Genomic DNA, 25,711 nt, shown 5'->3' with positions numbered 1-25,711 from the left:
CTGCTTTTCCCTCTGTCTCCCCTATCTCCTCAGTTAATGGCAACTTTCTTATTACAGGTGCTCAGACTAACCACCCTGGGTCACCCCTGACTCTTCTCCTTGTCTCATACCCCACATCTGGTCTCTCAGCAGAGTTCATTAGTTCTGCTTTGAAACTGCATCTAGGATAGGAACCATTTTGTAACATTTTCACTGCTCCCACCAGATTCCCTTCCTTTGTCAACCTGGATTCCTCAAAAGTCTCCTGCAGGCCCAGCCTGCTTCCACCGTCACCGCTCTATGGTCTGTTCTTGACAAAGTTGCCGAAGCCATTTATGTCACTCAGTCCTGTGCTCAAAACTCACTGGTGGCTTGTTATATCAGAGGGACACCTCTGTCGCCTGCAGTCCCTTACGGGGTGTGTGGCTTCATCTTCCATCTCTCCCCTCTTTTCTCACTCGCCTTCAGCCACACCTCAGGACCTTTGCTGTTTCCTCTGTCTGGAATGTTCTTCCTTCAAAAGTCTGCACTGCTTACTTACTCATTTCATTCAAATCAAGTCATTTCTTTAGAGATGCTTTCTTGCCCCATCCCATCTAAATGAGTGTCCCCCACCCCCCACCCCAACATTTTCTTCCTCTTTACCTTATTTTTCTTTAGAGTATCTGTAGCGTTCTTTGTCATTGCACACCCACACATCTGTCTCCTACTGGTAGAGTACAAGCTCCATGAAGGTCAGGAATTTGTCTTATTTGCTGCAGTGGAGGTAGCACCTGGAATGGTTTCTGGCACATATTAAACCCTAAAAAAAAAAAAAAAACCCACATGTTGAGTGAATGAAAAGGAAATGAGAAGCTGAGAAATGGGGATCAGTCTGCTATGTTTTTTTCACTCTTCCTTCCCATTTGCAGTGTCCATAGCTACACCAGCTCCTCCTTCTCTCCTTTTCTATCTACTTTTTTCCCTGGAGAGAATGGCCTTACTCTTCTTGGAAAGGGAACGGTCAAACAAAGGAAGAGAAAGGTCAAACAAAGCAGAAAGGTGAGGACTTTGGGTCCTTCCCGACCGAGGGCAGGACCTGGGCAGACTGGGAGGAGGCCTTCAGCACCTGTCTCTAGTGATTTGGTTTCTTGTGCTGATCTAGGGACAGTGAAATTCCTTGGAAATTTGAGAAAATGGAGTTTCATTTCCTGGTGAATATCTTGCAGAGCAGTGAATTTAATTTTTCTGTGGCTTCTAACTGAAATTCCAATTATGAGACTCATTTTGACTTTTAATTGCATGATGACTTCAGACTGTCAACTGATTATGCATATGTGGCCTTATTTCCATGATGAGATTGTAATATCCTGGAGGCAGAGCATGGCTTCATCTCCTTTGTGATTCCTGTACTGCAAGCTATCATAGACAAAAGAAGTGTTCAATAAACTCTTGCTGAATGTGCCCATAAGTTAATGAATAAACTTGGATTTGTTTTCATCATTAGAAACCTCTAGTCTATATGTTTAATTTTTCTCAGTCTGTAGATGTTAAGTATCTTGTTTTAGTCCACCTCATCCTGCTGTTGCTGATAAAGCAGTATTGGCTAGAGTTGAGAGAAGTTTCCTGCCGACCTTTCTTATTGAGAATTGAATTAACTGGCCTGGAGAGTATAGTAATCACTGTGGTATTTTAAAAATTGAACTAGCTTCCCATTGTTAAACTTATCTTGGAATATGCCCCATATCTATATATTCACTACAAACTATGAGAAAGGATTATTTTTACACCCATGGCATGTATATGTGTGTGGATGTAAATAATGCGAGCCCTAGTTAACTTGATGGGTGGGGGGAATCCCTTTCAAAATGTATACATATGTCAAATCACCGTGATGTACACTTTAAATATCTTACAATGTTATATCTCAATTATACCTCAGTAAAGCTGGCTGACGGGCTTCCTTGATGGCTCAGTGGTAAAGAATCCGCCTGCAAATGCAGGAGATGCGGGTTTGATCCCTGGTCCAGGAGGATCCCGCATGCTGCCAAGAAACTAAACCTGTGTGACATAATTATTGAGCCTGCGCTTTGGAGCCAAAAATAAATAAGAAAATAAAATTATATATTTTAAAAAGTGACCCACAATTAAAAAAAATGAATTGTGAGCCTCTATGCAGCAAGATTGTCTTGTTATTGTTAGAACAAGACTGCCTTCTGAAGAGAGGGATTTTTCCCTTTCACTGCCTTCGCTTTACATTATGCTGTGTGCAGGTTTCGCTTGATCATATTTATTCCTCTGCCTCGTAGTCAGGAAGTTCCAGTTTATGGTCTGGTTTCCCTTAAGCTGATTATCTGGGGAGCAGACATGAGCACTGAGTTGGAGGAAGAGATAAAAGGTTTGCAATTAACTTTGTGTCCAGAAGGTGAGAGGTGTGGAGCTGTGAGCATCGGTCTTGTTCCATCCGTCTTGTTTTGGCCTCCTGTCTGGCAGGCAGTATAGCACATTCTTTTCCCTGTATGATTGAGGTCTACTAACATTGATATTCTACTCACTGCTTAATAAAATTTGATGCCTCACCTACTCAAAACAAATGTTGCAAGTCATTCTTCCTTGCCTGCTTTTGTTTTGTTTTATTTTTTGCCTCTGTGTATGTGACCCATGAGAAGGCCTCATATTTAGTGCTTCAGCCACACTTGGAACCACCCACCTGTATGAAATCAGACTTTTGAAAGCTGAGATTACACTTTGAATGTGGAGTCAGAGGTAGTGTGCCAGATTAAAAAAAAAGAGTGGATGAACAACAAATAATATTTCACTATAAGTATGTCCCATGCAATATTTGGGACATACTTATACTAAAAAATTAGTTGTTTTTTTTCTATGAGTGGCAGAGTTAACTGGTGTCTTGGATTTAATGTGGTAATTCTGGTCTGATAAATTTATGTTTTGGGGCAGGAAATGCATTGATCATGATAATGTCCACAGAACAACTGAGCTATGGCTCATTTTGCTAATTGCACATGTGTCCATCTTAGGAAGGAGAGGGCGTGTAAACTCAAGGATTATTAGAATTGGAGAACAGTGGGAGAAGATTCCATTTTCCTCTAGTGTTTTGTGGTGAAGGAAATTTTTCTCCAGAGATGTTGTCATTTTCCAAGATCACACAGTTAGTGGTAGGGCCAGAACTGGAACTCTGGGTCCAGTGGTTAGTCTGGTGCACAGAATCTCCCCTTGAGAGGTCACATGTAGTTGCTTATGTTTTCATGCTGATCTTTAGTCACTGCTGTTGCCTCCCTCCCATATCGCTGCACTGTCCTGCTGCCCTTCTGGCCCTTGGATCTGCTGTGTGGCAGGCAAAGCCACCCTCAAGGACACACTTGACTTCTCTCTGAGAACCACAGGGCTGTTGAAAGCCACCATTGGTTGTATGCCTGTGGTGATGCCAGAAATCCCATCTTTCCATGTGTTTTTATTCCTTCTAAGGTCTGGTTATTATTCTCATCCCCTGTGAGTGTTTACTCTAAGATGCTTTGATTCAGGAGGACTTGGCTGAGAATAATTCCACAACCACCAAGTATTGTCTCACTGAAGGGTGCCTGCTTTGAGTGGCCTAGTCCTTGACACTCTGTATCTTCTTATAATTTGGTAGAACAGATATGGAAGATAACATGGTAAGGATCGATGTAATAGATAGGTGTATGTAACTTCCTCTTTAGAGACGTGTTCTTTTAAAACACAGTTTGCTTACTGTTTTACAGTTATCTCTACCTATTTAAGAAAGTGGCCTTAGAAAAAAGCATCCTTCCTCTGACTGCTGCGAGAATACCATATTTCAGAGCCACTAATCCTGTTTTTTCATAGCCTGTTGATTAATTCATATAAAGCCTTACCAGCTGCCAGGTCAAAGCATAATAATAAAATTGGTTGCCAAGAGACAGAAAAATCTGTTCATTCTTATTAACTGCTTCTCATCTGTCTTGCTCTGATCCCACCACGTGGGCAGCTGGTTGAGTCTTATCTGCGTACGGCTGGTTACTTATCGCCTGTGTATTTGTATTACTTGACACAAAAACAGTGCCTCAATCAGCTAACGGAAGCTTATGGTAAGGTTTTATTATTATTATTATTGCTGTATTAGTTCGAATACGGGAAGGAATGAGACACACAGAAATAGGTCTTGACTTAAATGTCCGTTTGAGATACCTGAGAATTTTAAAATATAATCCAAGGGTGCGGTCGGGATTTCCTTTGTTTCCTGCAGTGTGATTGATTTTCATAATGAATCTCACTGTTGCAAGGGAGCAACCCCAGGGATGAGTAAAGAGGTCTAGCAGCCCTTGAAAAGATAAGGTGTCCTCCTTCCCATCGGATGCTAGAGACCAAACATGGCCAGATCAGCTGCTGGCCATTCCAAGCTGGACTTCCTTCGTCAGGGGCAAGGTCAGCTCTTCATCACCCAGCTCCGCTTAGGCCGCAGAGCGGGTTGTGGTATTTCCTTGGGGGGTGACTCAGCCCTGTGTTCCAGAATTCCTGCTTCAGTGTGGAGGAACCAACTCCGCCAGGAACTAGTGGATCGGTTTTTAGTTTCTAACTTTGCCAATAATTAACTAAGTGGTATTACACTAGTGGTTCTTAATTAGGCAGTTTTCAACTCCTTCTTCCTCAAGGGGACATTGAGCAACATCTGGAGATGTGGCTGGTTGCCATACCTGGGGAGTTGCTGGTATTTAGTGGGCAGAGACCTGGGATGCCTCTAAACACCCCAAAGTGCACAGGACAGCCCCTCAATACAAAGAATCATGCTGCCCACCATGTCAGTGGGTCAAGGCAGAGAAACCCTGCATTTGATATGTTGTGGGACCTCTCTGGCCTGCAGTTTCCTAAGTCCACGTTCTCTCCATCATGTAAAGTGAACTAAGCCTAACTCCACTTCTGTGTTCTTTCTAACCTCTCCCTTACCCCCAATTCTGAGTGAGTCATCAGATATGGGGTAGGGCCCAGGCATCTCTATTTGTCTGTATTTTATATCTATATGCATATATTTGACAGACATCTGTGTGTATGTATTTTACATCTCCACTGGGGATTCTGACGGGCAGTTAGGATGGAGGGCCCTGCCCTTAGGGATCCCAGGCTGAGGTCCTTGCCAAGGTGCCCGGTGGGCCATGTGAGGGGAGTAGACAGTGTGGGGACAGTCTGCCAGTTGGAAGCAAGAGCCAGGCGGCAGGGCCTGGCTGCTGTATGACTGAGCACAGGTGGAAGGCTGGCAGCAAGTCCTCAGGGAGGGCTGTGACTGAGGGCTTGGCCCCTGAATTCCTCAGAGACGGGGCCCCAGCCCCTCAGCACAGCGGGCTCTCAGGTGCCTGGGAGTCTCTACTCTGCAGAGCCCCAGCTGATCATTATACCCTTGTACTAGAGGTGCCCCAGATCCCAGAGTTTCCCAAGGAAATAGCAAGACTGGACAATTTCTTCATGGAAACCCCATTTCCTGCTTATCTAGAGCCTTTCTGGGAGATTCAAAGTCAATGGCAGAAACCCCAACCCTGAGTCAGCAGCCCCTCTTGCCACCCATTAAGGAAACCTCACTTGTTACACTTAACAGCATCATGTAACTTAAGGGCTGGTGGGCACCTTAGAAACCAGGGAGCTCAGCCTCTCCTCCATCTGACAGGTTCAGAACTGTGCCCCTGGTCACATGACAAACTGATGGCAGAGAGGGTTCTAGAAGACAAGTCTGCTGGTTCTTTCTATGCCCCTGTGCTAATGTTTCTTAATTGTAACCAGCAGTGTCTCTCCCTTGGACTCCTGTGAAATATCACAGAAAGTGAAACAAATATATTAATGATTTTCATCTATGTTAAAGCAGTCCAGAAATGTCTGAGCATCTGCTATGGCTATGTACTAGCTGCTAGTTAAAGGCCACCATTGTTTCCTGCCTGGACTGCTGTTTTTCTGGTCTCATTCTAGCTACCCCTGCCTTCCCGTAACCCATTCCTCATGCAAAGCCAGTGATATTTTTAAAAGTGTAAATCAGATCATATCCTTCTTCTGTTTGAAATTCCCCAGTCACTTACCACTGTGGTTGGTGTAAGATCCACACGTTCTAACCGTGATCTGTAAGTGTTTCCATGATCTGAGCCCTGTTGGCCTCCTTGTCCTCAGCTCATCCCTGTGCCTCCTTCTTTTCTATTCCTTAAAAACGCCAACCTCTTGCCTTCCTCAGAGCATCTGCACTTGCCCACAATTCTTTTCTCTAGATTCTCACCAGGGTGGTCCCTTGGCAGCAGAGTAATCCCTGATCACTCTGTTGGAAGTAGTCTTTAGTCAGCCTCTATCCTATTATACTTTATGGTCTCCACAGGACTTCTGACTGTTTGAAATTATTTTATCTCTGTATTAACGTTATCTATCTCTTTCTGCTAATCGTTCTCCCTGTGACAGCAGGGACTTTGTTTCCTGAAATTCTGGATACTTGTCACCTAAAATAATGCCTGGCACATGGGAGATGCTAGGGTGATAGTGAATGAATGATAGAGCAGGTAACTAGGAAGTTGGTGTGAAGAGAAGATTGCATGGCCTGTGTTAATTCCTATTTTTTCCTACATTGGACTTTATGTTTTGTTGTTGTTTTTACACTTTTTACTATTTATTTTTTAATTGGAGGATGATTACTTTACAGTATAGTGATGGTTTCTGCCATACATCAACATGAATCAGCCACAGGTATACACATGTCCCCTCCCTCTTAAACCTCCCTCCTACCTCCCTCCCCATCCCGCTCCTCTAGGTTGTCACGGAGCACCGGCTTTGGGTTCCCTGCATCACACAGCAAATTCCCACTGGCTATCTATTTTACGTATGGTAATATACATGTTTCAGTACTACTTTCTCAGGTCTTCCTACCTTCTCCCTCCCCTGCTGTGACCAAATTGTTTTTAAACTTTTTATTTTGTATTGGGGTATAGCTGATTTACAATGTTGTGATAGTTTCAGGTGAACATAGAAGGGAGTATGTATCCATTCTCCTCCAAACTTCCCTCCCATCCAGGCTGCCACATAACACTGAGCAGAGTTCCATGTGCTATACAGTAAGTCCTTGCTGATTAGCCATTTTAAATATAGCAATGTGTACATGTCCGTCCCAAACTCGCCATCTAACCCTTCTCCCCAACCTTCCCCTGGCAACCATAAGTTCATTCTCTGAGAGTCTCTTTCTGTTTTGTAAGTTCGTTTGTATCATTTCTTTTCAGATTCCACATATAAGGGATGTCATATATTTTCCTTCTCTGTCTGACTTCACTGAATATGACAATCTCTAGGTCTATCCATGTTGCTGCAAATGGCATTATTTCATTCTTTTTAGTGGCTGAGTAATATTCCATTATATATATGTACCACATCATCTTTATCCATTCCAGTGCCGATGGATGTTTAAATTGCTTCCATGTCTTGCCTGTTGTAAACAGTGCTGCAGTGAACACCGGGGTGCATGTAACCTTTTGAATCATGTTTTTCTCCAGATATATGCTCAGGAGTGGATGCTCTATTTTCTTAATGAACCTCCCTACTGTTCTGCATACTTGCTGTACCAGTTTACATACCCACCAACAATATAGGAGGATTCCCTTCTCTCCATACCCTCTCCAGTATTTATTGCTTGTGAATTTTTGATAACAGCCATTCTAGCGGTGTATGGTAATATCTCATTGTAGTTTTGATTTGTATTTCTCTAATAACTAGTGATGTTGAACATCTTTTTGTGTGCCTCTTGGCCATTTGTATGTCTTATTTGGAAGAGTGTCTATGCAGGTCTTCTGCTGAGTTTTTGATTGGGTTGTTTATTTTGTGCTGTTAAGCATTGGACTTTATTTTTTAAAATTAAAACCTAAATGTCAGTTTGATACATGAGAAAAATGGAAGTGTTAAGCAGACTAGTTTCTTTTTTTTTAAGACGAAGGTATTCAGATCCTCTAGTATGAACTCTGTGGGAAACAAATAAAATAGGACAAAGCTACTTGGTAAGCACAGACTCTGGCATCAGGGCTTAGAAATCAAAAGATCCAGGCTTTAGTCCTGGAAGGGGCCTGAAAGATCACCTTGGGGATAGTTGCTCAGAACTGGCTGCCTATGAAAATCACATGTGCTGTGCTGTGCTTAGTTGCTCAGATGGGTCCAACTCGTTGTGACCCCATGGACTGCAGCCTGCCAGGCTCCTCTATCCATGGGGATTCTCTAGGCAAGAATACTGGAGTGGGTTGCTCTGCCCTCCTCCAGGGGATCTTCCCAATCCATGGATTGAACCCAGGTCTCCTGCATTGCAGGCAGATTCCTTACCATCTGAGCCACCAGGGAAGCCCAAGAATACTGGAATGGGTAGCCTCTCCCTTCTCCAGGGGATCTTTCCCACCCAGGAATCAAACTGGGGTCTCCTGCATTGCAGGTGGATTCTTTACCAGCTGAGCTACCAGGGAGGTCCAAAAATCACATAGGGAGCTTTTATTTAAAACATATGCAAAACCACATGTTTTTCAGTCTCTTCTTAGGAGATTCTAATTTGTTAGGCTTGGCTTTAGGGCTAGGGAATTCATGTTTTATCTAAAATGCTGCTGTAGTGATGGATGGTGCACCACCAGGTTTGGGAACCAGTGACTGAGCCCACCTCTGTCCCCTGGTGAGTACCGTGAGGCTCAAAGAGATCAGGTGTCTCACTCAGGGGTACCCACATGAGCGGCTGGGAGATGGCACTCAAGTCTCCCAGCCTTCTTTCTGCACCATTCAAAAATGTAGTGAGAAATTCTCAGGGACAGTGGTGGGGCTGCCTCGGAAATTGTGGTTTTATTATTTTTTTCTTTATTGACATGTAACTAACCAGTCTGGTGTCAAACAGGAAATGCATCTAGCGTTGCTGTCCTTTTTTATTACAAGGTGGAAGATCAGTTTGAGTTTAATAGAGAGATGACCAAAGTATGGTTCCGAGACCACCACCACCACCACCACCCAAGAACTTGTTAGAAATACAGATTCTCAGTTCAGCCCAGAACTGCTGATTCTGTACTCTAGAGATGGCCCAGTGGGCTGTGTTTTCAAGCCATCCAGGAGATTCTCATGCCCACTGAAGCTTGTACTTTTTACAACCCAATCAGTGGTTAAAGCTGCTGGCCTTGGCCTTTAAGTTGGTGACTCATTAACATGGAGGCCTTAACTTAAGCTAGCCATCTGCTTTCCTTGGTAACAGTTGCTCAAAATAGGGACTTTTGTAATAAATCTTCATTAGTCTGCTACACAAGGTGGGGTGAATTAATACTTGTTGAACACCTGCTGCATGTGAAGCTGTGTGTTGGAAGCTATTACTTGTCTCATGTAATTCTCACATCATTCTCAACCATCCTGCTGTGTAGGTATTATTATCCCTATTTTACAGACTTGGAATCTGAGGCTGGTAGAGGTTAAACGAGAGTTATTTGCCCAGCTGTGGGTGTGCGTTTTGCTGTCTCCCTAGAGCAGTTGCTCTCCAACCTTTGTATGCACAATTGGGAGTCCTTTGGAGAATCTTGTTGTTAGTTCAGATTCCCTCTCTGCCTTCCCAGAGGGCTTCATCCAGGGGCCTGATGGAACCCAGGACTTTGGGTTGTCATCAGGTACGCTAGGTGATTCTGCTCCCAGTGGGCATCAGACCATACGTGGAGAAAGTTCTCTCCTGGATCCATTCAGTCTTGCTTCAGTAGTTGGACCAGATGTCTCTCAAGGCTCCTCAGAGTTTCTGTGGTTCGCCAGTGTTTTGTGCTCACAGACCTTGGGCAATGGATGGGGAAGAAATATGAGCGTGGAGGAAGGAGCTTGGGAGCTCGTACAGAGAAAGATCTTTTTTTTGACATGTACACGCTGCTTTATTTACTTATCCTTGGCTGCACGGGGGCTTCACTGCCGCACGTGGGCTCTCTCTAGTTGTAGAGAGCGGGGAGCACTGTCTAGTTGCAGTGCGTGGGCTTCACTGTAGTGGCTTCTTTTGGTGCGGAGCACAGGCTCTAGGAGCACAGGCTTCAGCAGGTGAAGATCTCGAGCTCAGCAGTCGTGACTTGCTGGCTCGTGGGCACTTGGACTCAGTAGTGCAGCTCCAGGCCTCTAGAGCACAGACTCAGTAGTTGTGGCACACCAGGTTAATTAATGCTCCGAGGCATGTGGAATCTTCTCAAGCCAGTGTCCCCTGCATTGGCACGTGGATTCTTATTCACTGGGCACCCAGGGAAGCCCCCAGAGAAGGTTCTTATTTGCCTAGCTGTTCCTGCTCTCTCTGCTGCCTCGGTGTTTGCAGGCCATGTTTTGGCTTTGAGTAACTTCTGATCCTTTCAGTTATCTACCCCAAAATTGTGCAACTTTTCATGTAACAACTTCACCTATGTGTGGTGAACTGCCCCAAAGTGAGCCATTTCCTCCAGGCTGAAATGAGTATCTGTCGAGTACTGAATTGCTTCAGCTTTTGAGGCAAGAAATGGCATTTCATCTGTTTGATGATACGCTCCCTTATTTTTCAGGCATAGAATGGATATATTTAGTGAATGAACTGTCAGTCCGTCAGGAGACAATGACTTGGTGCCATTATGAAGGGAAAAAGTGAGATGCAAATTTAAAAATAATTTCAGGTATGATGCCTGATGTCCTTTTTTTTTTTGTGAGTTGGAATGGTGATTTCTCCTCCAGAAGTTTACCTAAGTACCCCAGGATCCCCTTAGTGAAAACAATGCATATATCCAGAGCTGGTGGAAACCTCTCAGGCCTTTGCCCAGTGGATAAGTCAGCATTGGTGAAATACTACATTTCTTTAATAAGGCCTAATCCCTGAAACAAATTATTAGGAAAAGGTTTTAAGGAAATTTGGGAAAGCAAACATTTCAGCTTCCTGGAATCCACTGTGTATAAGGTAAATTATTTTTCTGGTAAAATAATCAAGGTACAGGTTAAGTTTCTAAGGATAATTTATTTTGCTGCTGATATCAGAGTTGGAAATACCAATAGGTAACTGGATACACTAGCTAGAGCTACCATTTATTGCAAGCTTACTTTGTGTCAGGAGTCATATGAACATTCTCTGATTTACTCTTCAATAGACTTTCAAAGTAAATATTATCCTTCATTTTACAGCTGATGAAACAGTCTCAAAAGGATTGATTAATTGGACCAGTGTTGAAACTGGGGTTTCCAGGTATGCAGGGCTTTGCTAAAACGCAGGCCCGGGTGAACTAGGATAGTTAGTTACCCTGAGTGTCACCCAGCTCACTGACCTACAGCTGATGGCTAGGAAGTAAGCCCAAAGGATTCTGAATTGTCTGATAGATGGTACATATATGGAAGTGTGCTGATTCGCCTCACAAAGAGACCTTCTTAACACTTTGTGGTACATATTTTTCTCCATTGCATACATAATTCTGATCTTGGTTGTTTGGTTTCCAGATGCCTTGTCAGTTAGAAGGCATGCACATTGGTGGGGGGAGGAGTGACTCTGGAAAGGCACTCTGATTACTGTGGTGAGGACGCTGGCTGACTGACAGAGAAGGTGAAGGCAGGGAAAATGAAATATAAACTATAAAAGACAAAATCAATACAGTGTCAGGAGGCTTTAATATAGTGGCAAACATACCTTAAAAGAGAGCAGCTATTATGGAACGTGTACTCGGTGCCGAACACTGTCTTAAGCACTTTATAGTGTAACATGACTCATTTTTACAAAATAATCCTATTGTTCCACCAATGAGGAAACTGAGGCACAGAGAGGTCAGGTAACTTGGTGAATTACCAATGCGTAGTAAAGCTGGGATTCAGATCCAGGCAGCCTGAGTCCAGGGCCCGGATCCTCAGCATCCTGTTTCCATGTAGGCCTTAGATCCTGAGAGTGTAGCGCACATTAGTGGTGTTTATTGTGGTGGCCTGAATCATCCAACTGCTACTGCTAAGTCGCTTCAGTTGTGTCCGACTCTGTGCGACCCCATAGACGGCAGCCCACCAGGCTCCCCTGTCCCTGGGATTCTCCAGGCAAGAACACTGGAGTGGGTTGCCATTTCCTTCTCCAATGCATGAAAGTGAAAAGTGAAAGTGAAGTCGCTCAGTCGTGTCCGACTCTTAGTGACCCCATGGACTGCAGCCTACCAGGCTTCTCTGTCCATGGGATTTTCCAGGCAAGAGTACTGGAGTGGGGTGCCATTGCTTTCTCTGTGAATCATCCAAAGGAGGGGAAAATAAAACTTTAAGGTTGGGCATTACATGTCTTTTTGTATTAATTAATTTAAAAAAAACTATCAGGGCATAGTTCTGCAAGGACTGTTAGTAGAAGTTATCAGACTCTCCGCCCGTGGCTCATTTCCTGCTCCCCAGAGTCAAGTGCTTTCAGTTCTTGCAATGAGTTGACACTTGCTGGTTGCTGTGTCCTCTGTCTCTAATGACATACTTGTACTTCTGTCTGATTGATTCTCAGTTTTAGGCATCTTCTACTGATGCATTACTATGGAAAAAGAAAATTTCGGTTTGTTTTTCCACCCACCCCGACCACACACGCATAAGATTTCCATCTTCTCCTTCTCCCAGCAGTTACGTTATAGTTGTAGCTAGCTCAGTATGTCATGGGCTTCTGTTTATGTTTAGGCTTCCCTCCTGGGTTGGGCAGTCTCCTGAGAAGACAACTTGAACCACGTGCCTGTGGAGTAAGCCTGCCTTTTGGAAGTCCGGCATGGAGGTGTGGGGTGGAAGTGTCTTCATATTTATTAATACTATGCAACTTCTCAGTGCCTCCCCTGTCTCCACGAAAGTTGGTTTGACTCAGACACCCCATGCGAGTTTGATTCTTGGAGTTTTACTCTCTCCGGAGAATAGACGTTTGACTTCTTTGGAGCTGGAGGAATCACAAGGCTGGGGCTTGGGGTGTAAACAGACTTCCATTATTTTAGCCTCACTTTATGCTCTCCCCTCCTCCAGAGGTACTGGGGCTCTGACTGCCTAAGCCCTTTCTGGAGATTCTGTGATGAGTTGCTCCTCGTGTTTCTCTACTGGCAGATAAGGAGTCTGGTTTCCTGAGTCTGCTAATCAATTACCTCTTGTTAATCTACTTTCTTTTTTTTCTTATTTTTTTTCCCAGCACATCACTGCATATATATTTAAACCAATCCATCTTTCAGGAAACAGAAACACCACAAAGCGTGCAGTTAGCAAAGGTAACTTCTATAAGTCAATATAAAATGTTACAGTTTAAAGCTCTTATATTTATTTTTAAAATTTTTATTGGAATGTAGTTGCCTTATAAGGCTTTAGTTTGAGAGGTCATAGAACTAAATGTATTTAGTGTGCTATCTGTATCCTGAAGCCTGAAAGACACTGGAGAAAGCTTTCAATGCAAAGGGGTCATAAAAAGGTGTGTTGCACGAAGGGGAAGACTGATACAGTTCTATGAAAAAGGGGGTTGTCGAAGTTTTACTTGCTACTCATAGTGTAGTTCTAGGATCAGGAACATCATTGTTACCTGGGTATCACTTGGGTGCTATTTAGAAATGCAGAAATCCTGGGCTCTACCTGGGCCTGTTGAATCAGAATTAGCATTTTAACAAAAAAATCCCTGGAAGACTCCTAGGGATTGAAGATTGAGAAGTGCTAATATCAAACTTTCCTCAACTTCTACTGTAATTTAGAATAAGCTAACTGTAATGAATTTTCATGTGGGATTTAAACGTTTTGGTACTTTCCCTTACTAAATTATTCTCCAAATTCTAGAGCAGTGGTCCCCAACCTTCTTGGCATTAGGTACTGGTTTGGTGGAAGACTCTTCTTCCATGGAATGGGGTAGGGGAGGGAAATGGTTTCAGGATGATTCAAACACATTACATTTATTGTGCACTTTATTTCTAATCTAATGCTGTTGCTGATGTGACAGGAGGTATTGGTCTGTGGCCCAGAGGTTTTCTTTTACCAGATGATGTCAGACTGGTTATGTTCAGGCTTTTTCAGTTGCTCACAGTTCTGCAGGTTGGTGAGAGGTTTTATAGATTGCATCAGTGGAGTCTTCAGTCACACTTGGAGTGGTCAAATGAGAGGGTGGCTACCCCGTGAGGTGAAGGGTACATCATTCGTTTTTATGCCCCACATCTATCCCAGTGACAGGCCTGTGTTTAACTAGAGACTTGTGGAATGAGTGAGTCAAATAAGACAGAGTTCCTGTCTTTGAGGTATTCACCAACCAGCAAGGAGTCAACTGGATAATTATCATACAGGGTTGACCTGCCCTAGGAAAGAGGAAGCACAGAGAAGGGGCATCTGAGGCAGCATTCCTGGCAGAGGGAACCGGAGGGCTAAGTCTCTTGGTGAACAGAGCCTGTGGGTTTAGAGCAGCTGCACTCAGGTGAGTGTATCAAAGTCACCTGGCGGCCTTGTTAAACCACAGACTTCTGCCCTCATCCTTAGAACTTCTGATTCTGTAGGCTTGGGGTGGGCCCATGGATGTGCGTTTCTAGCAGCTTCCAAAGTGGTGCTGATGACACTGCTTTTCCATTTTGAAAATCACTGGTTTTAGAGAATTCCAGCTAGCTCTGGTGGCTGGAGTCAGGAGACTGGGAACAGTAGATGACAGGGAAGGCAGAGGCCTATGGTGTGGGGATGTTACTGCAAAGATTGTGGGGAGCCACTGACTGGATTTACAGAGGAGAGTGATGGACACCCACTTACGTTGTAGAAAGATCACTTTGGGTGCAGTGTGGAGGATGAGTCAGTGGAGAGGCCAGGTTGAGGGCCAGAAATCAATTGTGTGGTTGACTATAGTCATCCAGATGAGAAATGATAAACATTTGGAATAAAGATTAGAGGAGGAAAGATTCCAGTGGTCAATGGAAGTGGGAGGGGAGGGAGGGAGGGAGGAGTCATTGAAGACAATCAGATGTCTGGCTGGCTATGCTTTGGGATTGTTACTCAAGACAGGAGGAGAAGTGGGTGTGAAGTAGGGTCTACAGAGAAGAGCTCAGGAGGTACGTGGAGGGCCGGACATGCTGAATTTAAGATGCCAGCGAGGTATCTGGGTGGACTGCCAGGAAGAGAGTTTTCCTTATGGGTCTGGAGTCCAGAGAGAGATGTCTGATCTCCTATAGTGTTTGCTTGAATCAGGCCTTGTAAATACAAGAAAGCAATATTAATAAAATACTGCTAATTGTAAATAAATAAGCAATATTAATGTAAGGGTTTTCCCAGTAGCTCAACGGTTAAAAAAAAAAAAAAATCTGCCTGCAATGCAGGAGACGTGGCAGGAGCCATGGGTTCAATCCCTGGGTTGGAAAGACTCCCCCTGGAGGAGGAAATGGATACCCAATCCAGTATCCTTGCCTAGAAAATCTCATGGACGGAGGAGCCTGGCAGGCTACAGTCTATGGGGTCTCAAAGAGTTGGACATGACTGAGCAACTAAACACTCACACACAATATTAATAGAACCCTTAAGGACCTTTAGAACGCAATACTTTTAAATATGTTTTATCAAGAAAACAAATATTCTACTTGTTTGGTTGAGGGGAAAAGAAAAAGTTGAAGTGTAAGTCTTCTAACACTGGAAGAGGTTAATACAGCTGCCTTCTGTCTGAGAGACCAGGAGATTGGGTTTTAGTAAAAGCTTGAAAGGGGCAAAATCACTTGACTGGTTTGCGGGCCATATGACAAACAGCTGAGACTAATTAGCTGGATTGTGGGTTTTTCCAGAGATGACTGATTTTGAAAGTTGATGAAGCGAACTGCTTTTCAAAAGACTCTTTTGAAAAACTTTTGTAAGTAGACTGTTCTGATTTTAACCTTTCTCTTTGTAATAGACAAAAGTATCTTTTTAGAAGAGGACATGTGATTACAAGTTGCCTAATTGTTGAAGTGTTGGAAACTCCAATCTCTAAAGTTTTGGGAAAATCAACCAGGATTTATACTTTGTCAAGGTATGGTTATGCCTTTTTGTGTGTGTGTGTGGTGGTGGGGAGGTAGAGGCTTTGAGTGCTGAGGTGCCAGTTTTCAGGTACTTAAAACAGTGCAATTTAACATAAAATACCACTGCATACATTAATTTTTTTTAAAACAAAGACTTCAAGATGTCTGCTAAATTTCTTAGGTTTAGTTTGAAAAGTGCGTTTTCAGTTACCAGAGAGTGGGTATGAGTACTGACTGCATTCTTCCTTTCTTTTCTGTACTTTAACAAAGTAACAGAGGCTTTTATTCTCAGGTAATGTGTGAATAAGAGAGCTGATTACGGAATCGAATAGCTCTAAGAGTCTTGCTCATCTTCTGAGCATTTTATCCACAAAAATTCAATTGGGATTTTGTTTTTAATGCTGTTAATAGCTCTGTGCTATGTATGGTAAGTTACTTCAATTGTGTCTGACTCTTTGTGACCCTATGGATCATAGCCCACCAGGCTCCTCTGTCCATGGGATTCTCCAGGCAAGAATACTGGAGTGGGTTGTTATTTCCTTCTCCAGGGGATCTTCCCGACCCAGGGATTGAAGCTGCACCTCCTGAGTTGGCAGGCAGGTTCTTTACCCCTAGCGCCGCCTGGGAAGCCCTGATAGCTTCCCAGCTGGTAGTTCTAGTGGAGATTACGTAAGTCTGTGTGTTAGTTTAAGGTGTGTTTCTTCCATCACTTAAATTTGTCTTCTAATTATTAATTTTGTGATGTTTGGAAACACTATCGTAATTGTGTAAGGAAAGGCCCATCTATTTTTTTATTATTATTATTACTTTAAAGATCCATCTGTTTTAGAGATGCATTGGAGAAGGAAATGGCAACCCACTCCAGTGTTCTTGCCTGGAGAATCCCGGGGATCGGGGAGCCTGGTGGGCTGCCGTCTATGGGGTTGCACAGAGTTGGACACGACTGAAGTGACTTAGCAGCAGCAGCAGCAGTGATAGTACGCAGGAATGAAAGATCTGGGCAATGAATATGATGGGGTGTTTTATCATACAGTTCTCTCCACTTTTACGTGTGTGTTAGTTTGCTGGGGCTGCCATAACAAAGTATCACAGTCTGTGTAGGTTAAATAATAGAAACTTCTTGTCTCAGTCCTGGCGGCTAGAAGTCTGAGAATCAAGGTGTTAGGGCTGTGAAGGAAGGATCTATTCCAGGCTGCTCTCCTCCTCCCTCTGTCTCCTGTTGTCACCTTTCCTTTCTGAGTGTCTGTGTTCAGAAATCTTCATAAGGACACTGGTTATATTGGATTAGGGCTCACCCTAGTGACCTCTTTTTCATTTGATAAGCTTTCTAAGGACCCTATCTTCAAGTCAGGTCAAATTCTGAAGTTAGGACTTCAGGTCAAATTCTGTGAGTTAGGACTTCAGCATATGAATTTTGGGGGAACACAATTCAACTCATAACAGATACATTTGAAAAACTCCAAGTCATGCAGCAAATATTTATTAAGCCAAGTGCCTAGACCGTGTTTGGTGTTGAGTATGTGAGGATAAATAAGACTTGATCTCTATCCACTGACATTGGTTTAATCATATGTGTGGCTATGGCTTCATGAGTGTGTGCATTTATCTCTTTCATTGAGTTTTGGCCACTTTCAGAGTTGGGTGTCCCTGAAGACACGATCAGTGTTTTGACACACGGGCACCTGGGAGGGCTCTGTTGCTCCTGAATGCCCTCAAGATAGGCAAAAGTAGAAGGCCCTTAGCATTCATCTAGTCTGACCTCCTCATTTCACAGAGGGAGAAACTGGGGCTTCAAAGTGCAAAAGACATTTGGCTGATTAGTGCCAGAACCACAGCAGCTTCTACTCCAGTACATCATTTTGTTTTCTTGGTCACAAGTTCATGCTTTCACGTAGGAGTGAACCCAAAGTCTCTTTAGAAATCAGATGAGAAAGAGCCTTGATCTAAAGCTGACAATCCCTGTTGAGATTCTTGGATTTTAAGTACCCCCCCCCCAAAAAAAAAGACTGAGAGGATTTCATCCACAGAATGTCCAGTTTGTACTTAATACATCCCTAAGGAGATTGCTCCCACCTTGGTTAGGCTCTGTCTCTTACCACGTTCTCTGTATTCTTTTCAGACACACTGTTCAGTGACCCAGCAGCCATTAGAATACCAACAACATTTTTTCTTCTTTCTTGCTGCTGCTGCTGCCGCCCACAAGACAGGAACTGCGGCAGAAAGAGAGCGCTGATGAAACATTGCCGGCCAGCAGGGTGGCACCATGGCAACCAGGACCTGCCCATGTCTGGCAGGTCTGGGAGCCCAGGGCTGCCTCTGCTGCCGTTTCAGCATCTCCCTGTCCAGTCTCTCAGAACTTGAGTGCTCACAGAGGACATGCTCCACACTTTGCTCTGTTTCTCTTTTCTCTTTTGCTACTCTTCCCTTCTTCCTCCCTCTGCACTTGGTTGATTTATAGTTTGAGCCAGGGTACACCACATGTGATAGCTGCTGGAACAGGCCCATTAAAAACACAAGCTGATTTCTGCAGAAGCCGTCCTTGTTTAGGGCTGTCCTTGCAAGAGGGCACCTTCCTGCTTTTTTTGGCGCTCCCGTTGTTGCTGGCATGGCTGGGGCCCTGCCGCCTTGGCAGAGTAGAGGCTGGGTTTGGTGGGGGTTGGAGGGTAGGGAGGTGGTTATGAGACGCTGCTTGGGAGGAGAGCTTGCCTTGCTGCTGTTTTTCTGAAGGCAGGAGCCACTTTGTTCAAACATAGATGCAAATTGCCCAAGAACTGAGAGCGGTCGATTTTTTTTTTTTTTGCCTATCTGTTTCCTTGCTTTCGCCCATTTCATTTTCTATTAGGCTTTTCCTCTCCCTGATGTAACCTGTAAGGGGATTCTTTAGCTCCAAGTGCTGGATTTATCACACTGTAAATGTTAAGTGGATCCTCTATTTTCACAAGAAGGAGGAAGTCCAGACAGCTTTAAGCTGATACCACTCTGCGGTGGTGACTGATGCAGGCCGTGGACTATTGTTTGAAAACCTTTCTAGTATCATTTTTGGGTCTCTCTTGCTGAGCCTTACACTTTGGCTCTCTTCCTTCTAAAATGCCTTATCTCTCTCATGGCCGCAGGAAATCAACTTTGTTGATGAATATAAAATCCATCTTGTTAACCCTTATTTTTCTTTCAAGCCCTAATATTCTGTTTTCAAAATGCCAAATAAACACATTTCCCTGGATATCCCTGTGACATGAGGGACATATAATTGGTCATATTCCATACAGGATTACATAGTAGTTAAGAGTGTGTCTGGGTTCAAACCTTGGCTTTGCCTTTTATTGACTGTGTGACCTTGGAGAACTTACTTAACCTTTGTGAGTCAGTTTTCTTATCTGTAGATTCGAGTTCATAGGGTTGTTGCGAGGCTCTAGTGAGTTAATATATTAAAGGGCTTAGAAAAGTACTCAGTAGGTGTTTGTTATAATCATTTCAAACCAGCTTTTCCTCTCTTGCTTGTGTGCTTGTGTGTGGGTGCTCAATTGTGTTTGACTCTCTGTGACCTCATGGACTCTAGCCCACCAGACTTCTCTGTTCATGGGATTTTCCAGGCAAGATTACTGGAGTGGGTTGCCATTTCCTCCGCCAGGGAATCTTCCCAACCCAGGGATCGAACCTGCATCTCCTGCACTGGCAGGTAAATTCTTTACCACTAAGTCACCTGGGAAGCCCTTTCCTCCCTTAGTTAATGATAGTATCTTCCATTCAGTTAATAAACTGAAAGTTTTGATTATCTTTAACTCCTGTACCAGTCAGTTAAGGGGCTATACTGATTTTCTACCTCCTAAATCTATCTTGAATTAATCCCTTCCTCTGCATCCCACTGTCACCAACACAAGTCACTCACCATCTCTCAGCACAGCTTCCTGGTCCTCTGTGTATTCCCAGAAAGATCACTTTCAGGCACAGACCTCGTGTTCCTCTCCTTCATAAAAGCCTGCAGTACTTTGCATTGCCCAGAGGATAACACACAGACTGTCTAGTGTCATATAAGAGTCCTTTCAGGCCCAGGTTCCCAACCCTCTCCCATCTTTTCAGCCTGTCTGGACACCTCCTCTCCCATCCCGGTATAGTCCACTAATGGCATGCATCTGCTGAGGTTCCCTAAATGCATCATAATCTTTTCCCTCTTAGACCTTTGCAAATATAGATGCTCTTCCCTGCCTCCCACCTTCCCAGTCTGTTTCCTGTTCCCTTCTCACGGCTCCAAGCCTTGTCTGTGTTTTGTACTTCAGATGTCAGACAGCCCTTACCTAGTTCTGTCAAAACTCAGTTAACACCTTTCAGATCGGCATTGATAATATTGTTTGTTGATGGTTTCTGTTATCTTTAAAGGATAAGGCTTATTTGACCTGTGAGGTGAAGTTCTTTACCGCATCATCTGTGAACTGTGTAATTTCGTCCTTTCGCGTTTGTCCCTTTTCCCTCTGGGTGCTGCTGTAAGTCCGTGGCTGGGGTACCCCTCTGTGAGCTGACTGGGTGGGCTCCCCCACTTCCCTGGCCCCCTCTGCCCCCGGTGTCCCAGCTGCACAGTGCTGGGTGCATGTTTCTGTAACAGTCCTCGTTCCACTGCATCTTCGCTGTTCACGTTCTCGTGTGGCATTTCTGCTGGACTTGCTTTTCTGTGGCCTCGTCCTAGGTGCTTAGCATAGTGACACGTGCAGGGGCTGTTCTCAGTGCTCAGGTACGTGCATGGTGTTTGAACTGATGTGCTCATCAGCTGCCACCTGGATTTCTGTCATTCATCCTAGCTTCTCTCTCCTCAGTGTCTACAGGCTTTGCTGGTGTATCTTTAGATCATTGGTGTAGGACATTGCACTTGTCAGATTTCATTTAAAATTCGTAACAACTTTTGGATTGACATTTGTTTATCATTTTGCATTTAGTTTCAGTGAAATGGCAATCCACTCCAGTACTCTTGCCTGGAAAATCCCATGGACAGAGGAGCCTGGTAGGCTACAGTCCATGTCCATGGGGTCACAAAGAGTCGGACACGACTGAGCGACTTCATTTACTTCACTTAAGTACATTGGGTTTATGTATAATTCTTGGGAAGTACCTCTGTCTGTCACAGCCCATCCCCCTTGTCATCCTGTGCTTTATAATGTTTGCAATTTTGCACTGGACTCTTGAGCCAGGTTTTTCCTCTAAAGCCACTAAAAAGTGCTGTTAAAAAAATTAGATTCCTGGGACTTCCATTGTGGCCCAGCAGTTAAGACTCTGTGCTCCTAATGCAGGGGACATGGGTTCCCTCAAGAGTCGGACACAACTGAGGGACTGAACTGAACTGAACTGAAGATCCCACATGCTACATGGCGCGGCCAAAAAATAAATATATTCATTTCCATCTAGTCTAGTTTTTATAGTTCTGAAAAGTGTTTAAAAACTAAAAGTGAGTGTTGATAGAACTCACAGAATGAAAATAGACTGTTTTCTTTTTAAACTTTTTAAATGGTGTTTTAAAACGTAATTGCTGGCAATGCCCCTGCGGCTCTTTGGAGTCAGGTATAAACTACAGTTCTGTATATTCTTGTGATTTTTAATTTACTTTTCTTAGCACAAAGGACTTGAAGTTTGTTTGAGAGCTGCTTGCTGATTTCTGTTTCTTTTAATTGCCTTTTTTCATTTCTAGATCATGCCTCATCTAATAATATTGGTAAAATAGCTGTATTTTATAGAGTTAAATACAGACTTTAGTATAATTGTATAGACCAAGTGAGAAAAAAATCTTGGCACAGTTTTTTCAAAAATTCATCATAAATAATTAGCCAGAGTATAGAAATGTAGCTTCAGCTGCTTTAATTTTAAAATGAAGACATCACTTTTAAAAAAATGGTAAGATCACATTAAAAATGTTATTGGTTTATAGTTGATTTACAATTTTGTGTTAGTTTCAGGTGTACAGCAAAATGATTCAGTTATACATATATCCTCTATCTTTCAGATTCTTTTCTCATATTGATTATCACAAAATATTGAGTAGAGTTCCCCTGTGCTGTACAGTAGGTCCTTGTTGGTGATCTCTCTTGTATATATAGTAGTATGTGTTTGTTAATCTCAAGTTCCTGATTTATCTTCCCTACCCCTTTGGTCACCAGGTTTGTTTTCGGTATCTGTAAGTCTGTTTCTGTTTTGTACATAAGTTGATTTTTATCATTTTTGAAAATTAGATTCCACATATGAGTGATATCATGTATTTGTCTTTCTCTGTCTGACTTACTCCACTTAGTACGATAATCTCTAGGTCCATCCATGTTGCTACAAATGGCATTATTTTGTTCTTTTTTAATGGCTGAGTAATACTCTGTTGTGTTTCTACCACGTCTTTACTCATTCCTCTGGTGATGGACATTTAGGTTGCTTCCATGTCCTGGCTACTGTAAATAGTGCTGCACTGAATATAGGGATGCATTTATTTTTTCAAATTATGATTTTTCTCCAGGTAGATGCCCAGGAGTGGGATTGCTGAGTCATATGGTAGTTCTGTTTTTAGTTTTTAAGGAGCCTCCATACTGTTCTCCATAGTGGCTACACCAATTTACACCAACAGTGTAGCAGGTTTCCTTTTTTTCCACACTCTTTCCAGCATTTATCGTTTATAGATTTTTTTTTGATAGATAATGACTATTCTGACTGGTGTGAGATGATAACTCACTGTAGTTTTGATTTGTATTTCTCTGATAATTAGTGACGTTGAGCACATTTTTATGTGCTTTTTGGCCATGTGTATGAAGGTCAGGTGGAGAAGGAAACGGCAGCCCACTCCAGTATTCTTGCCTAGAAACTCCTGTGGACAGAGGAGCCTGGTGGGCTGCTGTCCATGGGGTCGCACAGAGTCAGACACGACTGAAGCACCTTAGCATGCATGCATGCATTGGAGAAGGAAATGGCAACCCACTCCAGTATTCTTGCCTGGAGAATCCCAGGGACAGGGGAGCCTGGTGGGCTGCTGTCTGTGGGGTTGCACAGAGTTGTACACAACTGACGCGACTTAGCAGCAGCAGCAGCAGGGAGGTCAGGGGCTTCTCTGGTGGCTTAGCGGTAAAGAATCTGCCTGCAGTGTAGGGGATGCAGGAACCATGGGTTCAATCCCTGGACTGGGAAGATCCCCTTGTGAAGGAAATGGGAACCCACTCCAGTATTCTTGCCTGGAAAATCCCATGGACAGAGGAACCTGGCAGTTTTTGAGATCACAGTTTTTGACTAGCAGAGGGAGATGACAGATTGGGTGAGGTCTAGGGCATACCAAGAGATTTATGATAAGGCAAGAAAGATGAGGAACCTGTTTCATGTTCACTGTCACAGGAATACATTGACTTTTTTTTTAAGCTATAACCTTTTGGTGAGTCACACAGTTATGTGTGTGGGAGGCAATGAGGTGGGACGATGGGGAGAGCATGGATGAGGGTCTTTGGATCTTTTAGTTTTTCTATTCTCTCCTGTTCTACACTGTAGAGTGCTTGCCTCCCAGGGAATCCCAGCTTTAATGTACTGTTTGCTGCTGCTGCTGCTAAGTCGCTTCAGTTGTGTCCGACCCTGTGTGACCCCATAGACAGCAGCCCACCAGGCTCCCCCATCCCTGAGATTCTCCAGGCAAGAACGCTGGAGTGGGTTGCCATTTCCTTCTCCAATGCATGAAAGTGAAAAGTGAAAGTGAAGTCGCTCAGTCGTGCCCGACTCTTAGCGACCCCATGGACTGCAGCCCACCAGCCTCCTCCGTCCCTGGGATTTTCCAGGCAAGAGTACTGGAGTGGGGTGCCATCGTACTGTTTACGACTGCAGATTACTTCGAGAACTGATCCATTTCCAGACACCAAACCTTTTGTATGCTTTCTCTCAGAACTCACCTCCCCCACATCTAGATTAGGTGTTAATCTCATATGCTCCTTTTACTACGCTGGCCATAGGTACTAACCATGCTTGGAGTCTTGCTTCAGTGGTCAGTATTGTCCGTTAGATGGTAAATTTGGTGGGGGGATGCAGATGCTGTATCTGTCTTATTTGCATTTCTACCACCTTGCACAGTGATGGGTGTGGGCACTCAACTGTTAAATGAATGAACAAAACAAACATGTGATCACCTTTTACTAAGACAGAACCTGTCCAGTCTTCTGTAGACGTATAACTTCCCTTTGATGCAGCATTCCATGAACTAGAGTTGTTCCTCCTGCTTTAAACAAAAGGGAATAGCTACATTTTCCCCTCTGTCTTCAGACTGTACAAATTAGATGATCCTCATGGCTGGTCTGGTTTAGGTCTGGAACCAAGGTTTTGAGGCATGGACTGGCTCCTTTGGCTGATTGTGCTGAATTGCAAAATATATATAAGCTCCACTTTTTATCTCTCTTAAGATGCTTACCATTTTTTAAATATGTTACCCTCAATGCTTAGTGTTATAATGGGGTGTGTGTGTGATTGAACCCAGTACTTAAAAGTCCAACATAGTATTGAAAAGAAAATTCAAAAGCTAGCTAATGATTTTCTGATGTTACTCTAGGTAATAAAAGACTACTTCAGTTGAAAATTTTTCTGTGATAATTACTTCTGTCTCTAAGTGACTGCATCTTGAGTAACCTTTTTTCTTTTGGCCCCAAACTAGAGCAACTTATGTAAAATGTGATGTGTTATATTTGAAGGTTGGTTTTTCATGGGGTCGCAAAGAGTTGGACGTGACTGAGCGACTGAACTGAACTTTGAGTAACTCATCTCAATTACATGGAACTTAATAGACAATTCATTTTTTATTCATCCAAATATTTATTAATGACTCTGAGAATTATAGCATCCTTTCCTCAAGAATGGACTTGGAAGAAGCAATGACATGGAAAGAGAAGTCCTGGGTACAGGTTATCAATAAGAAGTTAGGAAAGTTAGAGAGAAAACTAAAAGTAAAGAAAAATAAAGATCAAAGGCAGAATAATTGTAAAAGCTTATAAATTAACAAATTAAAGGAGAAGAAAATCACATATTTTTCTCAATAGATTTAGAAGCAAAATTTGATAAAATTGATGTACATCCGTAATACTTATTCTTAGAAAACAAAGAATAGGTGGAGCACTTCCTTATCCTGATAAGAGTGTCTGCCAAAAACCTACAGCAAATGTTATTCTTAACAGTGAAACATTAGAATCAAGATATTTATTCAGTACTTTTGGAGGTCCTAACTAGCACAGTAAGACAAGGAATATAAATAAAATGTATAAAGATTAGAAAAGAAAAAAAAAGATGTATTTATTTTCAGCTATGTATAACAAATCATTAGAATAGTGTGACTAATAAATAGATGGTAATGTACATGTAAGTATATATATTTAAAAGATATCACTTATAATAGTAACAAAAATATAAAGCATCATAAGTCTAAAACTGTACAAGGTCTTTATGAAGGGAATTTACTTTGACATTTGTGAAGACATTAAAAAAGGCATCAATAAATGTAGAGATCATACATATACATGGATAGAAAGATTCATTATCATGAATATGTAAGTCTTCTCAGTTTGATCGAACATCCTCACATTCTGAGGAACTTAGATGGAAGCATGAAAGGTCAAGAATGTCCTCAGTGAGGCAGTGGGATCTGGTCCTCTTGGGTATGCCTTTATAACTCAGGTATGCTGCTGCTGCTGCTAAGTCGCTTCAGTCGTGTCCGACTCTGTGCAACCCCATAGACGGCAGCCCACCAGGCTCCGCTGTCCCTGGGATTCTCCAGACAAGAACACTGGAGTGGGCTGCCATTTCCTTCTCCAATGCATGAAAGTGAAAAGTGAAAGTGAAAGTGA

General features: G+C 43.1%; 1 protein-coding gene across 3 annotated transcripts in view; it reads left to right on the top strand.

Annotated features, from left to right (window-relative positions):
* The window catches only part of RAB27A (RAB27A, member RAS oncogene family), a 77,302-nt gene that overhangs the window by 1,799 nt on the left and 49,792 nt on the right, over window positions 1-25,711 (top strand). The window contains exons 1-3 of one of the 3 annotated variants that reach the window (XM_040226565.1): window positions 10,499-10,601; window positions 13,085-13,160; window positions 15,785-15,901. The gene's annotated coding sequence lies outside the window, so the exon portion shown is untranslated. Of the gene's footprint in view, window positions 1-10,498; window positions 10,602-13,084; window positions 13,161-15,784; window positions 15,902-25,711 lie in introns of those variants that run through there. The other 2 variants (XM_040226564.1, XM_040226566.1) reach the window with 2 other exon arrangements.

The sequence above is a fragment of the Oryx dammah genome, unplaced genomic scaffold (genome assembly GCF_014754425.2).
Source record: "Oryx dammah isolate SB20612 unplaced genomic scaffold, SCBI_Odam_1.1 HiC_scaffold_26, whole genome shotgun sequence".
NCBI classification, from domain to species: Eukaryota; Metazoa; Chordata; class Mammalia; order Artiodactyla; family Bovidae; genus Oryx; species Oryx dammah.
Note: the sequence above shows the minus strand (reverse complement) of the source record. Positions and strands in the feature narration are given on the sequence as shown.